Consider the following 15,763-nt stretch of genomic DNA (forward strand, 5'->3'; position numbering starts at 1 on the left):
TGGCATTTCAGCAGAGACCTGAAAGAACTAAGTGACCAAGCCATGTAGGTATCTGAAAGAAGAATGTTTGAGGTAGGGGTGACACCAAGTCCAAAGGCCCTAAGGTGGAACTGCATGCTGTGACACCAGTGTAGAAGAAAAGTCGAAGGTCAGTATGGCTGGAGTAAAATGAGTAGGAGAATAGTAAGAAATATGGTCAGAGACAGATGGGGGGATGGCGGGTGGGGATGTGCTGATCATGTAGGGCGTTATAGGCCATTGTGAGGACTTGGCTTTTACCAAGCAAGATGGGGAGCCATTTGAGGGTTTTTAGCAGACAGTGATGTGATATGACGTGATATAACTTAAGTTTTAGCAGTGCCTGGCTGCTGTTTGGATAACATGTACATGGTAAAGAAGTAGTATTAGAAGCAGCAGGGTAGTAGGAATAATGGCATTCGAAGTCCAGGAGAAATCAGGCTTTTAGGATGAGTATCTGGTGTATACCTTGTGTCTATATGCCCGTGTTGATTCCCCCCCCCATAAAATTTAAGAGTTCATGTAACACCTCAAGTCATAAAGGAAGGATCCTTTAGTCTTTTCCATATTCTTACTTCTTCCTTTTTATTATATATTACTTATTATATTTTTTACTCTATCGTTATTTCTTATTCTTCATTACCTGTTAAAGTATTCTCATTACCTTTAGACACAAACTGATATGTCTGTTTTACAAAGTATTATTGCTTGCTTAGCTAATGTACATAATAAGAAAGAGGATCTGTCAGATTCATGTAATACGCTTGAGCACCAAGTATATCTTCGACACTACTAGACACAGGACAAGGGGAATGAAAAGGTAGACCATTTGCCTGCATCCTCTTGGAGGTTACGTACCAGAGCAACAATTTGAGCTCGTTTGTTTTGTCAGCCTAAGAAATTTATTTTCAGAACCTTGATAGAAAGGGTACTGTCAGCCCTAATGACATTCAAAGTCCTCATTTCAAATATTCAGGGTAGAAAATTCAAGACTCAATGTAAAACAGAAGGATTGGATTAGCAGACTCTTCCTGAAATGAAAAGAAGCCTAAGATATAAAATATAAATACAAAGCTGCTCTGGTGGTGGAGGTGTCTGGAGGCCTGCTTGCTATTGTCTCCTGCCCATCCCTATGCACCACCTCCCCTGGTTCCTAAGGCACTGTCTCAGGACCTCTAGGGTTTATGCAAGCATACTGTGAAAACTGGAACCAGACTATCCCTAAAGCCCCCGCCCATGAATGAACATTAGGGGTAACGCATACAAGGAAATCAAGAACTTGATATTTATTTATGCAAACAAATCTCCAAGAGGAGTGTGAATTAAAAAACATAAGTCAATAAACCCCATGTAAAATAGCCTTTACATGGAAAACAATTGATGGTGCTTTTTAAACCAATTTTTCCTTGTATCAATACCTTAGTACAAAATTTTGGCCTAGGGAGATTTTAGCTCAGAGTCCTCATGCTCCCTCTCAGCCTCATTTTTTTGTTTTTGGCATCTTCTGGACTCAAAAGAGGTTGATAGAGAAAAGTCTGGTAACCTTCATTTTCATTCCATGGAGGAATAAGGGTATTGTTTACATTTATTGATCTTAAGTTAAATGACAGTAGGTATGGACCAAAAGGGATATCTCAAAAGCTATAGAGGAAAAATGGCCAAGAGCTATGGAAAGGAAACCACAGGAGATATTCATACAGTACATTTCACCTTTCTAGGTTATCTCCCTCCCTTATACTGTGATTCACTTAAATATCTATATGTAAAGTACAGTCTTGAGCTAGTACAGGTAGCCTGAGAGTCTAGAGGCCTTTAGTTAAAGGAATCTAGCCAGCGAACATAATTCTCATACTAAACTGCCACAAGGAACAAGTTAACTTACCCTGTATGTCAGGGTCCAAAAAAATTTAAAGATGTGCCTAAATGAAAAAATAAGTTATAAAGATTTAGGCCAGTCAAAAACTAACAGCAGTTTCAGGTAGAGGTGCATGCCTAATGTAAATCAGCATAGTTTCCATTTACTGCGTTCTTTTAATCACTGAAATAAAAGCTTCTACAAGATTCAAGTCTGATTGAGAAGGCTTTCTATTCTGGTTATCACCTACACCCAGGAGAGATTTGGTGTGGGCTGGTTCCAAGGCTGAAATGTAGTCAGCCTGGGTACCTGTTCTGTGAAAATTATGGCACAGTATTCCAGGGACTGCTGACCTTTTTGTTAGAAAAGAGAACCTAGAGATGAGATGGAGAGGGAAGGAATTCAGTGCTGATGGTTAGTTCCCTGAGTGTAGTAGAAGAGATTATAGTGACTGGATTCCCCTCCTCTTACTTCAGATCCTAGTGGACTGGAGTATAGACCTAAAGTGGAACTACTTGTTGGGAGCCTCTAGTGCAAACCCATGAAAGTTGAGAAATACACATTTCTAGAAGCCTCAAGTCCCTGTTTAACTTCCCACCATATAGGCACTACAAGGAAATTTTTAAAACTCCTGATGAAAACACAACTCATCAAACATTTAAATACCTACTCTGCTGGACACTGTTTTTGGTGCCAGGGTTTCAGCAGTGCACAGAAACAGTCCCTGCCTGTGTGGAGCTTCTGTTTTAGTACGGGGAGACAGGCAACAAACACATCCATATGTCAATATAATGAGTGCCGAGGAGAAGAAGCAGAGTAAGGGTGTCAGGGAATGTTTATGGGGCATTGTTATTTTAGCTAAAGATGATTGGAGAAGGTCTCTTTGGGGAGGTGGCATTTCAGCAGAGACCTGAAAGAACTAAGTGACCAAGCCATGTAGGTATCTGAAAGAAGAATGTTTGAGGTAGGGGTGACACCAAGTCCAAAGGCCCTAAGGTGGAACTGCATGCTGTGACACCAGTGTAGAAGAAAAGTCGAAGGTCAGTATGGCTGGAGTAAAATGAGTAGGAGAATAGTAAGAAATATGGTCAGAGACAGATGGGGGGATGGCGGGTGGGGATGTGCTGATCATGTAGGGCGTTATAGGCCATTGTGAGGACTTGGCTTTTACCAAGCAAGATGGGGAGCCATTTGAGGGTTTTTAGCAGACAGTGATGTGATATGACGTGATATAACTTAAGTTTTAGCAGTGCCTGGCTGCTGTTTGGATAACATGTACATGGTAAAGAAGTAGTATTAGAAGCAGCAGGGTAGTAGGAATAATGGCATTCGAAGTCCAGGAGAAATCAGGCTTTTAGGATGAGTATCTGGTGTATACCTTGTGTCTATATGCCCGTGTTGATTCCCCCCCCCATAAAATTTAAGAGTTCATGTAACACCTCAAGTCATAAAGGAAGGATCCTTTAGTCTTTTCCATATTCTTACTTCTTCCTTTTTATTATATATTACTTATTATATTTTTTACTCTATCGTTATTTCTTATTCTTCATTACCTGTTAAAGTATTCTCATTACCTTTAGACACAAACTGATATGTCTGTTTTACAAAGTATTATTGCTTGCTTAGCTAATGTACATAATAAGAAAGAGGATCTGTCAGATTCATGTAATACGCTTGAGCACCAAGTATATCTTCGACACTACTAGACACAGGACAAGGGGAATGAAAAGGTAGACCATTTGCCTGCATCCTCTTGGAGGTTACGTACCAGAGCAACAATTTGAGCTCGTTTGTTTTGTCAGCCTAAGAAATTTATTTTCAGAACCTTGATAGAAAGGGTACTGTCAGCCCTAATGACATTCAAAGTCCTCATTTCAAATATTCAGGGTAGAAAATTCAAGACTCAATGTAAAACAGAAGGATTGGATTAGCAGACTCTTCCTGAAATGAAAAGAAGCCTAAGATATAAAATATAAATACAAAGCTGCTCTGGTGGTGGAGGTGTCTGGAGGCCTGCTTGCTATTGTCTCCTGCCCATCCCTATGCACCACCTCCCCTGGTTCCTAAGGCACTGTCTCAGGACCTCTAGGGTTTATGCAAGCATACTGTGAAAACTGGAACCAGACTATCCCTAAAGCCCCCGCCCATGAATGAACATTAGGGGTAACGCATACAAGGAAATCAAGAACTTGATATTTATTTATGCAAACAAATCTCCAAGAGGAGTGTGAATTAAAAAACATAAGTCAATAAACCCCATGTAAAATAGCCTTTACATGGAAAACAATTGATGGTGCTTTTTAAACCAATTTTTCCTTGTATCAATACCTTAGTACAAAATTTTGGCCTAGGGAGATTTTAGCTCAGAGTCCTCATGCTCCCTCTCAGCCTCATTTTTTTGTTTTTGGCATCTTCTGGACTCAAAAGAGGTTGATAGAGAAAAGTCTGGTAACCTTCATTTTCATTCCATGGAGGAATAAGGGTATTGTTTACATTTATTGATCTTAAGTTAAATGACAGTAGGTATGGACCAAAAGGGATATCTCAAAAGCTATAGAGGAAAAATGGCCAAGAGCTATGGAAAGGAAACCACAGGAGGTACCACTAAAATTGTTGAGGGCCATATGCTGCCATTTCTTGAAAAGAATGGCAGAGCAGGTCATGACAGCAGTAGGGAAAAGGAAATACTACATGGGAATGACTGCATAAATACCGAAAATATCCAAGGCCCTGTTCAGATAGTTTATCTAAATGCTTACACAAATCACAAGGCAAATCAAGAGTATCCAGCCCAGGGCTGGTTTTGTGATTGGCTTCCCTAAAACAGCTGCTCAAGGCAGTGTCCAAACTTGATACCTGACACAGAACGTGAGCCAACAGAAGAGCAGATGAGAATATACACCCGAGGTTACTCTGGTCATCCCAAGGTCCCACTATGAAGACAAGTAAGTGGAACTGATCACAATACACAGGGCAAAAAAGATGAATCCTGCAATAAAATAATTGAATTACTATTTTTAACGCTTATATAAGAAATGCTAAAGCTATTTGACAAATCATTACATTCTTAACACCTTAACAAGTGAGCATTTGAGCAATTAGCTGTTTAATCTGTGAATTAAAAGTTGTGTATCTAAAGCTATGTCTTGGAAAAATCCCTCAAAAAGGCAAAGCCTATACAATATAATTGTGCTACACAGAAATACATAGAAGGGATAATTAGGATATGGCAAACCAGGATTCAGAGGTACTGACCAGGAATTCCAGATGAGCAAATGGGCCAACAGAATTTTGAGATGTATCTGCAATATAATGATAATAGCTATGCTTTATTGAGGGTATGCATACTGCTTGCCACACAATGTACTAAGTATTTAACATTGGATCATCTTTTTAAAAATTAACAATTCTGTGTGAGAGGAGCTATTATATTCATTTTACAGATGGAGAAGCTGAAGCTCGGAGAAATTATTCAAGGTTACACAGCTAATAAGTTATAGGAATAGGATTTGAGCCCAGGCAGTTTGACTCCAGAGCTCATGGGCTGAAATACTATACTAAACTGCCTCCTAAAGTGTTTAAAGATAGGAAGTAATGTTTCTCTAGAAGGTGGGGCCAGAATGATGGGAACATTTCATTCTAGAGATGCCATCGTAGAGTGGAAAGAGCCGGAGTTTTAGAGTTAGGCAGAACTGGGTTCAAAGCTTGACTCGGCCAGTACCTGCGTGACATTAGGGAAGTCACTTAACCTCTGATCCTCAGTTTCTTTACAAAAAACTCAGTTGGTAATGCCTACCTCACAGGGTTGAAAAATGAGAGTGCATGTAAAGTGCTTGGCACACTGTAGGTACTTTAATGTAGCTATCATTTATTATTATTATTCAGAACTGAGCATCTTTGATCATCCTGGCAGAGTTGTTTGGGAGAACAAGAAAAAAGAAGTCACTTCATGAAGCTAACTAGTTGATAAAGTGGCAGAGCTAAAGGAGCATGTAATGTTAAGAAGTTTGAGTTTTATGTTGCAATCAATGGATAGCTGTTGGAGAATTTTTAAGTGGAATAATATAATATTTGTACTTGTTTCATGACAAAAGTACTACCTGCATGTTTTAAAACTTTCAAACAATATAGAATTGCTTACGATAAATGGAAGTCCTCCTCTTACCCTCATATATGCATTTAGAAAGATCATTTTCACAACTATATGGTAGTTGGATTAAGACTAGGAGAATAGTAAGGGTACTTCGTTAGTTCAGGCAAGAGACTGTGGAGGATTGAATTCAGATAGTGGAATTGGGGGTGGACAGGAGGGGACATGTTAGGAATATGAGGGAGCTGTGAGAGAAATCTGGAGTAAAATGGAGAGGGAGAACCAGGCCTGGGGACTCAAAGGGCAGCAAAAGTGACTGGGAAGAGAGGGAGATAACACAACTGATAACGTTGAACAGGCTTCAGAGAGGAAATTACACAAATGCCCATCCCCATGGGTAACCCCTGGAATTTATTGCTGCCCTCCAATTTGAGGAACATAAGCATATCACCAAAGTCAAAAGATTACTCACAATGTTCTATAAACTTTTCATGGGAAAAGTTAGAAACAAGCCAAGAGGAAAAAAAAGATAAAATATTATTTGAGTTTTAACACTGTATTCTGATGAGGTAAGGAGGAATGAGTAGAAAGACAAAAAGGAAAAAAAGGGAGGCAGGGAGTCAGCAGTACAGTCATCCCTACAGGGGGATTGGTTCCAGGACACCCCCCTCACCCCTGCAGATACCAAAATATGCAGGTGCTTGAGTCCCTTATATAAATGTAGTATTTGCATATAACTTACATCCTGCTGTATGTATATTTTAAATCACCTCTAGATTACATATAATGCCCAATACAGTATAATGTAAGTGCCATGTAAATAGTTGCCAGAGTTCAGGAAATTAAAAGTTTTGCTCTTTGGAACTTTCTGGATTTTCTTCCAAATATTTTCAATATGCGGTTGGTTAAATCCACAGATGTGGAACCTGTGGATACAGAGGGCCTACTGTATTTGTTAAACTGTCCTTCAGACCTATAGTTATTTCCTTAAAGCTTAAACCATTTGCTATATAACATGACTGACCTGTGTATTAAACCAGTATTGTTCCAATTAAAAATCTCAGGTGGTCATGATATTGCTAGATGTACCTTGTCACTCCAAAGGAAACATCAACACGGCTTAGTTGCAACAGCTATCCATCATTATGTGGCAGCATACACCACCAGGTTGAAAGAGCTGATCCCCATTTTTCAAGCATTTTCTTTTTTTTCTTTCCCTTAGGCAGGTCCCAGGGATGCTTTATTTTCTTCTTCTTTTCTTGAAGCTGCCAACACTTTGAGGTTCTTCCCATCAGATTAACTATAATTCCTAATCACTCCATTCTCCACAAGACAAACATATAGGCTCTTAGCATAGTAAGGGTTTTGCTTTGAATCACCATGGGAGAATAGACATGGGACAACATGCAGAATAAATACAGGGAAGTTACAAATGTTACAGAATTTTACAAATTTCTAACAATCAACTCTGATTCATATTCCCTTCCTTACTGATACAGTGATTACCAAGATCTCCTTTGGTCTTTATTCTTTAGTGGGCTTTCAGCTTCCCCACTGCACACAAAACTCAGAAGCGAAAAAAGAAAGGGTTATTAATTTTGTCTACATAAAAAATTATGAACAGCAAAAACTTCCATAAGCAAAGTTAAAAGAAAAAGAAATGGGGAACAGATATTTGAAACTTTTCTACAAAGGACCTAATTTACTTCTTATATAAAGGGCTCCTACAAGTCAATAATAAAAGAACAGTCACTCGATAGATGGGCAAAGGATATAAGGAGACAGCACAAAGAAATAGAAATGCAAATGGCTCTTGAACATGTGAAAAGATGTTTATATTTAAGAGAAATTTTTAAAACCTGCACTGAGATATCATCTTTGTGGGTGCAAGGAAGCAGGTACTCTTTACTGGTCAGAATGTAAATTGGTACCACCTCCATGGACAGCAGTTTAGCAATATCTACCAAATTGATAGATATATAAACCTATTCCAGAAATCTGACTTCTAGAAACTCATCCTGCAGATATACTCACATGTACAAAATGAGGAACCTCTTTATATACTGATATGGAATGAGCTCCAATACATATTAAATTAAATTAAAACAGCAGTATTTAAGACACAATATGCTACCATTTGTGCAAAAGGGGGGGATTAAAATACATGTACACATTTGCTTGAATAAGCATAAATTATCTCTTGAAGGATATTGTTAACATTGATTGCTTGCAGGGAGAGGAACTGGGTGGTTAGAGAGTAGGAGTGAGAGGGAGACTTTTTACTATATATCTTTTCTCTATGCCTTTTGAATTTTGAATCATGTGACTATATTACTCATTCAAAAATTAATATTATTTTTGGAAGAAAAATCAAACTCTCATTTTTATATATTCTTGTACTCAGTAGTTTGTAGATCCTCTTGGATTTTTCTAGTAGACAATAAAAAAAACATATCATCTATAACAACATTGCTTTTGTTTCTTTCTAAGCCTTACACTTTTTGGTTTGTTTTGCTTTATTCACGGGCTTCCAGTACAATAGTGAGTAGAAGCAGTGCTGGTCAGCATCCTTGTCATCTTCCTGACTCTTCTAAAAAATTAATATTATGTTAAAAATAAAATTTCTCCCCACTTCAGAACTCTGAGCTCTGTACTAAGAAGCGGAGAGGTGATGGAAACCACTTCCAGGAATAAAAATCCTATATCTCAGCTACAGTAATGTCAGATGCCCACTAGTTGCAAATAGATTATTTATATATCTAAGGACCTCAAGTAGGGATGGGATAAGTCGGGGGTAGTGAGTAAGGCATTCACCTTGTGTGCAAAATTTAAGGGGATGCCAAAAAACTCAGTGATCAAGATAAATACTTTAATGCAATATTTTAAAAATCAAAATTAGTGCAAAAATTCATGATGAACAAAACGTCAAAATTTTAAATAAAGACAATGCCATACTGAGCCATACTGGAGTGTGAGGAAAAAGGAAAAATGTGGGCCCCATATATGTGTTTTTGTGTATTCTTGAATGGTTAATTTTTTCCCGAACATTAAAGCAGTTGAAAAAATGTTGGAAAAATTGAAAAGTAGATACATTACAACTCACAGCATTAAGTTTAAATATTTTATCAACACTAAAAGCAGAATTAAATTTTACTTTCCTGCCTTTAATGGAAGTAAATTCATCAATAATATTTTCATTAAAACCAATAATAGTCTCATTAAATATTTTCTTAGGCCTAATAAGAATATATAGAATTTGGGGGAAGTGCTAGTAATCTAGTGGGATTTATATGCAATGTAAGGGCTTCCCTGGTGCAGTGGTTGGGAATCCACCTGCCAGTGCAGGGGACACAGGTTCGAGCCCTGGTCGGGGAAGATCCCACATGCCGCGGAGCAACTGGGCCCGTGCACCACGACTGCTGAGCCTGCGCTCTGGAGCCCGCGAACGCTTGCCGCAACTAGAGGAAACCCGCGCGCAGCACCGAAGACCCAACGCAGCCAAAATTTTTTTAAAAATAAATTAAATAAATTTATAAAAATAAATAAATAATACAAGGTGGATATTGGAGAATCTCTGGAAATAAGGATCACAAGGTAGACATGTACTATTTAGTTACGCCATGTTAAGGAGTTTAGATTTTATTTTGAAGGTGATGGTGAACCTCTAAAGTATTTCAAGCACATGTTTTAGGAAGATTACAATCACACCAGTGTCAAGGACTGAAAAAGGACAAGACTGGAAGTAGGTACCTGATAGATTTTTAAGTCAGAAATGTAATTCCAAGGTAGATAGGGTAAATTATTATTATTTTTTTTTTTTGCGGTACGCGGGCCTTTCACTGTTGTGGCCTCTCCCGTTGCGGAGCACAGGCTCCGGACGCGCAGGCTCAGCGGCCATGGCCCACGGGCCCAGCCGCTCCGCGGCATGTGGGATCTTCCCGGACCGGGGCACGAACCCGTGTCCCCTTCATCGGCAGGCGGACTCTCAACCACTGCGCCACCAGGGAGGAATGCCGCACGGTGTGGCCAAAAAAAAAAAAGAGGAGCAAAAGGGAATAAATGAGGATGACCCACCATTCAAGATTCGCCCATTTACCACCTGTTGTGTATCCGTATTACACATTTGTTCTTGAAATGTGTGAAAGGAAATATATTACTCTCTCCTTTCTAAGAAGCATGCCAAGCACCTTTTATTTTTGTAGCTGAACTCACCAAAAAAGTTGAGGATCATTAATCCGGTCAATTTTCTCATATTACAAATGACCCATCCATAATATATATATATGACATATGTGAAATGTATCCTTCTCACCCTCACTATAGTCCTTTTCAACAAAGTTCTTTTCAAGAAACTGGCACAAAATCTGGTATTCTACCAGATATGCCAAGATTAGGATAAAAGAAAAAAGGCAGCAGACCTCAGATAACTGGTAGGTTGACAGTTTTGTTTTCTTTTTTAGGCAAGCAGAAATATTTAAAGATGATGAAATAGGGCAGAAAAATCCATTTACATTCTTCCCTGAAAGAAAGGAGGATGACCTTTTAAATAAGAATTTTTAAAATTGAAGTATAGTTGACTTACAATATTATACTAGTTTCAGGTGTACAGCACAGTGATTCAGTATTTTTACAGATTATACTCCATTAAAAGTTAGTACAAGATGAAGGCTGTAATTCCCTGTGTGGTAAAATATATCCTTGTTACTTATCTATTTTATGCATAGTAGTTTGTATCTAACATCTAAGACAATGCTGCCTGCCATCCTAGGATTACTTACCTTTAAAAATAATCTTTGATATCCATTTTCAGCAATGCGGTGGCCAAAATGACCTGAAAGTCCAACCACATTACAAAACACTTGGAAATACAGAATAAAATATAACATCCTTTTAAATGTATAGCTGAGTTTACAGGTAAGTAAAGGAAATCACTAGGGGTCGAAACACAAAGTGGAAAACCGAACACAAGAACATTTAGTGAATGTTGAAGTTGTAGCCGCTCTGATGGTGTGGTGCAAGTGGCTTGGTTATCTCACAAAGTAGGGTGCTTAGATTCTGATGCCCATGTAGAGGCAGGAGACAGAGCCTTGGGCCTAAGTAAGGCAGAGAATTGGAGCTGGGACACCTGTAGAAAGTTGGAACTTTCAAAGGACTACATCTTCAGTAAGGGTGAACTAGACAAAAAAATCCATTCACTAGTATCAAGAAACAACCTGGGATCTGGGAAGGTGGAAAAAAGGTCTTCCCACGAGGATCTGTATCCTCAAGCCTTCTTTCAAATGGGTTTGAGATTCAAAATGTATACTTCTTGCAAAGTCCAAGAATCCTCCAGATCTAAAAATTAGCACAAAGTGGGTCCTAGCTGTTGATATTCCTCAAACTACTTGGCAGAAGCAACATAAAACAGCTCTAAGGGGACAAATCCTCCACAAGATCCCCACAGGTAAAGCTACACTGAACATGACTTACAATAAAAAATTATAAAACACATGAAGAAACACCCCACCATAAGCCAATGTCTCAAGATACAACAGCAGGATTAGACCCCAAATCTTCAGATAATAGAATCATCTAATTCACACTGTAAAATAACTATGCTTAAGATTAAAGACATAAGTGAAACATGAGAAAAAAAGAAGACACTATTTGTTTTAAAGAGACCAAGTAGTTTTGAAAGAAAACTCTAGAAATTAAAAAACACAGTTTTAATGTTAAAAACTCAATGGATATATTAAACCATAGATTGGGCACAGCTAAAAAGTGGTAAACTGGAACACATATACAAAATATAACACAGAGAGATAGATAAAGAATTTAAAATATGAAAGAGAGGTAAAGAGACATAGAGGACAAATGGAAAAAAAGTAATATTCAAAGAACTAATGGCTGAGAATGTTCCAGAACTGAAGAATTAAAGATGTGAATTCTCAGATTCAGGAAGTATGAGTCCTGAGCAGGAAAAATACAAACTAAATTCACATTTAGACCATTTTGGTGTATCTTCAGAACATCAAAACAAATGATCATAATGATAATACTTAACATTTCCTGTGTGCCAGGATTGTTCTCAACACTTTACTCAAAAGACAATCATTTTAATATATTGGTATATTTTTCTTCCAGTCTTTTATCCATGCATGTTTATGTACATATACAAAAATTTCGAAGACAAATAAGAATAATACTGCACATATAATTTTGTATTCTATTTTTTTACTCAACTTCTTTCCATAAGCATTTTCCTATGTCATTAAGCAGCAGCAGCAGCAACAAAGGCACAAATAACAGCTAACATTTTAGTGTCGTGGTTATGAACATGGGTTTTGAAGTCAAACTTTGTGTTTGAATCCCAGCTCACCACTTACTAGCTGTGTGACCTTGGGTAAGTGACTCATCCTCTCTCTGGTCCCATTTTCTCATCTGTAAGAACCTACATCCTAGAGTTATTGCGAGTTACTATTAACTAAGCTATCTGCCAGGCACTGTGCTAGATGCATGAATAATCTCATTTAATCCTCACAAAATCCCTGTGGGTTAAAACTGTTATTGCCCCTATTTTACAGATGAGAAAAGTGGGGCTTAGAAAGACTAAGTGATTTGCCCAAAATCACATAGCCAGTGATGGTGCTTCAACTTGAATTCAGATGTCTCCAAAACCTATACTCTTGATTGTCATGCTACACTCTTTCTTCTTCAATATGTTTGAATGGCTTCATGGTATGTAGAGATCATAAAGCTCATCACAATATTCCCCAAATGTTGCACATTTAGATATTTTCCACTCATTTCCTATTACAAATAACCCAGTGAAGAACATCTTTGTCCATAAAATATTGTGTGAACTTCAGATAAACCCCTTAGGGTAGTTATTCTGAAGTGGACTTAGACTAAGTATGAACATTTTAAGGCTCTTAACATAAGCTGGCAAACTGCTTTCCAGAACTTTGGTAGTTTATGAGAATAAGGTTAAATATGTTTTCATATATTGACCACCTATTTATATGCTTTGACCGTGTTTCTTCAAAGATGTTCATTTTTCTAACTTGTCTGTATGCTGAATAGTTATATATTATGTTATGGTATATACATTATATGTTATATGTATATATTTACATGTTATATATAATATATATTAAGTTATATGTTTTATAGTTATATAGTATGGATATTAGCCAGTTTTATCTTATAAATTTTTAATAAACTTTTTATTGTAGAATAGCTTTAGACTTTCAGAAAAGTTGTGAAGACAGTACAGAGTTTTCATATACTCCACACCCAGTTTCCTCTATTGTTACACCTTACATTAGTATGGTACAGTTGTCACAACTAATGAACCAATACATTATTAACTAAAGTTCATACTTTATTCAGGTTTCCTTATTTTTTTTTAACCTAATGTCCTTTATCATCCAGGATACCACAGTACATTTAGTCATCATGTCTTCTTAGGCTCCTTTTGCTGTGGCTTTTTTTGCCTGTTAAACTTTTTTTTGCAAATCTTTTACTTCCAATTTATAATTTGCCTTTCTCATGTATGTGTTTTTTTTCTGATGCATATAAAAAGTAAATTGTACATTCAAATATATCAGTATTTTCTTCTGTGATATCTTCTCCTGTATTTATACTTAGGAAGTTCTTCCCCATATCAGATTGAGGAAAATGTTTACCTATATAATTTCTTATTGTTTCATACTTTCATTTTTATATTTATATCTAACTCACTAGTCCACATGGAATTTATTTTGGTATATGGTATGAAGGAGGCAGTCTAATTTACTTTTTCCTGAATAGTTACCATTTCTCTGAGCACCATCTTTTATAAATTCTTTCCTTTTCCCACTGATTTGTGATTCTCTATTACCTATTAAGGTTTGTTTCTGGGCTGTCTATTCTTTTCCACTGTTAGGATGACCAATCATCCCAGTTTGCTCAGGACCGTCTCAGTTTTAGCACCAAAAGTCCCATGTCCTGGGTAGCCCCTCAGTCCTGGGCAAACCCCCCATTGGACAGAGTGGTTGGTCAACGTATCCACTGTCTTTTCTTGTGCCATTGCTATGCTGTCTTATTTACTGTTGCTTTATAATACATCTTCATATCTAATAGAGCAAGTACCCCTCACTGTTCTCTCCAAAAATTGATTGTTTCTGCTTCTAGATGAAATTCAGAGTATTTTACCAAATCCCAAAATAACAATTCTAGTGGGGTTGCATTACAGTTACAAATAATTTGAGGACAGACAATTTTGCAATATTGAGTCTTCTCATGCAATATGGAATGCCTCTTTCAAGTCTTCTTGCATGTTTCTTATCAAAGATTCAAAGTTGTTTTCATATAGGCCCTTACATACATTTCATTCCTAGGCAATATAAAATTTTATACTGCTATATTAAATGGGATCTTTTTTCCTCCATTATATTTTCTAAATAATTTAAAAGATATTTTTATGTATATCCACACAATTTTACCTAAATGCATAAATGTGAATTATACACATGCTTTATTTATTAATCACAGCCTTTTTTTTCTTTTGTTTTTTGCTTGGCTACCCCAACTCTTCTCCACTTCTACCCCTGCCACACATGTTAATAACCTAATATGTACCTTTCCGTTTTCCCCATACTTAGAGAAATCTATACAGATAGATATAGATAGATGATAGATGATAGATAGATAGATAGATAGATAGATAGATAGATAGATAGGTAGGTAGATAGATGATAGACGATAGATAGGTAAATATGTCTTTTGGTCATTGATTTTTTGTGTACTTTTATTTATTTTTAACATCTTGATTGGAGTGTAATTGCTTTACAATGTTGTGTTAGTTGCTGCTGTATAACAAAGTGAATCAGCTATATGTATACGTATATCCCCATATCCCCTTCCTCTTGAGCCTCTCTCCCACCCTCCCTATCCTACCCTTCTAGGTGGTCACAAGGCATCGAGCTGATCTCCCTGTGCTATGCAGCAGTCACTGATTTTTTAAAATGGAGTCATATTATATACATCAGTAGATATTTTCAGATTGTTTACCATGACTATAATACCAAATATTTCTACCATCAATGTGTAAGAACACCTGTATGGGAAAAAGCACTCTTTCTCCTGTGTTTCTCCTTTACTCTCACACTACTACCACACAATATCTCTGACACCAGATGTGTGGTTTTTCCACACATCAAGCAATTCTCTGACACCAGATGGGTGTCCTACAATTCAATTCAGTCCTAACGCTATCTACTTAGCGTCAGATCTCACAAATTAAGGGTTCAGTCCCACAAGACTCCCCCTACTTCAGACACAAGTTGAAAGTCCCAGCTTGTCACCTGTACTTCTCACTGACCAGCTAAAACTCGGGGTTCTGATGACCTCTCCTTGGATTTAATATTGATAGCTTTATGTTTACCAGTTTATGATAAAGGATATAATAAAGTATATGAATGTACAGCCAGATGAAGAGATACATAGGGCGAGGTCCAGAAGGGCGCTGAGCCCAGGGGCTTCTGTCCTCATGGATTTGGGCTGCGGCACCCTCCCAAACTTCTAATCGTGGTTTGGTCTTTCTGGTGATGAGTTTCCATCCTGAAGTTATTCAGGAGCCCACTAAGAGTTGCCTCATTAGAACAAAAGACATTCCTATTGCCCAGGAAATTACAGGGGATTTAGGAGCTCTGTGTCAGGAACCAGGGGCAAAGAGCAAATATTAGAACAAAAGATGCTACTGGTGCTCTTATCACTTAGGAAATTTACAAGGGTTTCAGGAGCTCTGTGCCAGGAACTGGGGACAGAGACCAAGATAT

This window comes from Neophocaena asiaeorientalis, unplaced genomic scaffold (assembly GCF_003031525.2).
Source record: "Neophocaena asiaeorientalis asiaeorientalis breed wild unplaced genomic scaffold, Neophocaena_asiaeorientalis_V1.1 scaffold406, whole genome shotgun sequence".
Taxonomy (NCBI): domain Eukaryota; kingdom Metazoa; phylum Chordata; class Mammalia; order Artiodactyla; family Phocoenidae; genus Neophocaena; species Neophocaena asiaeorientalis.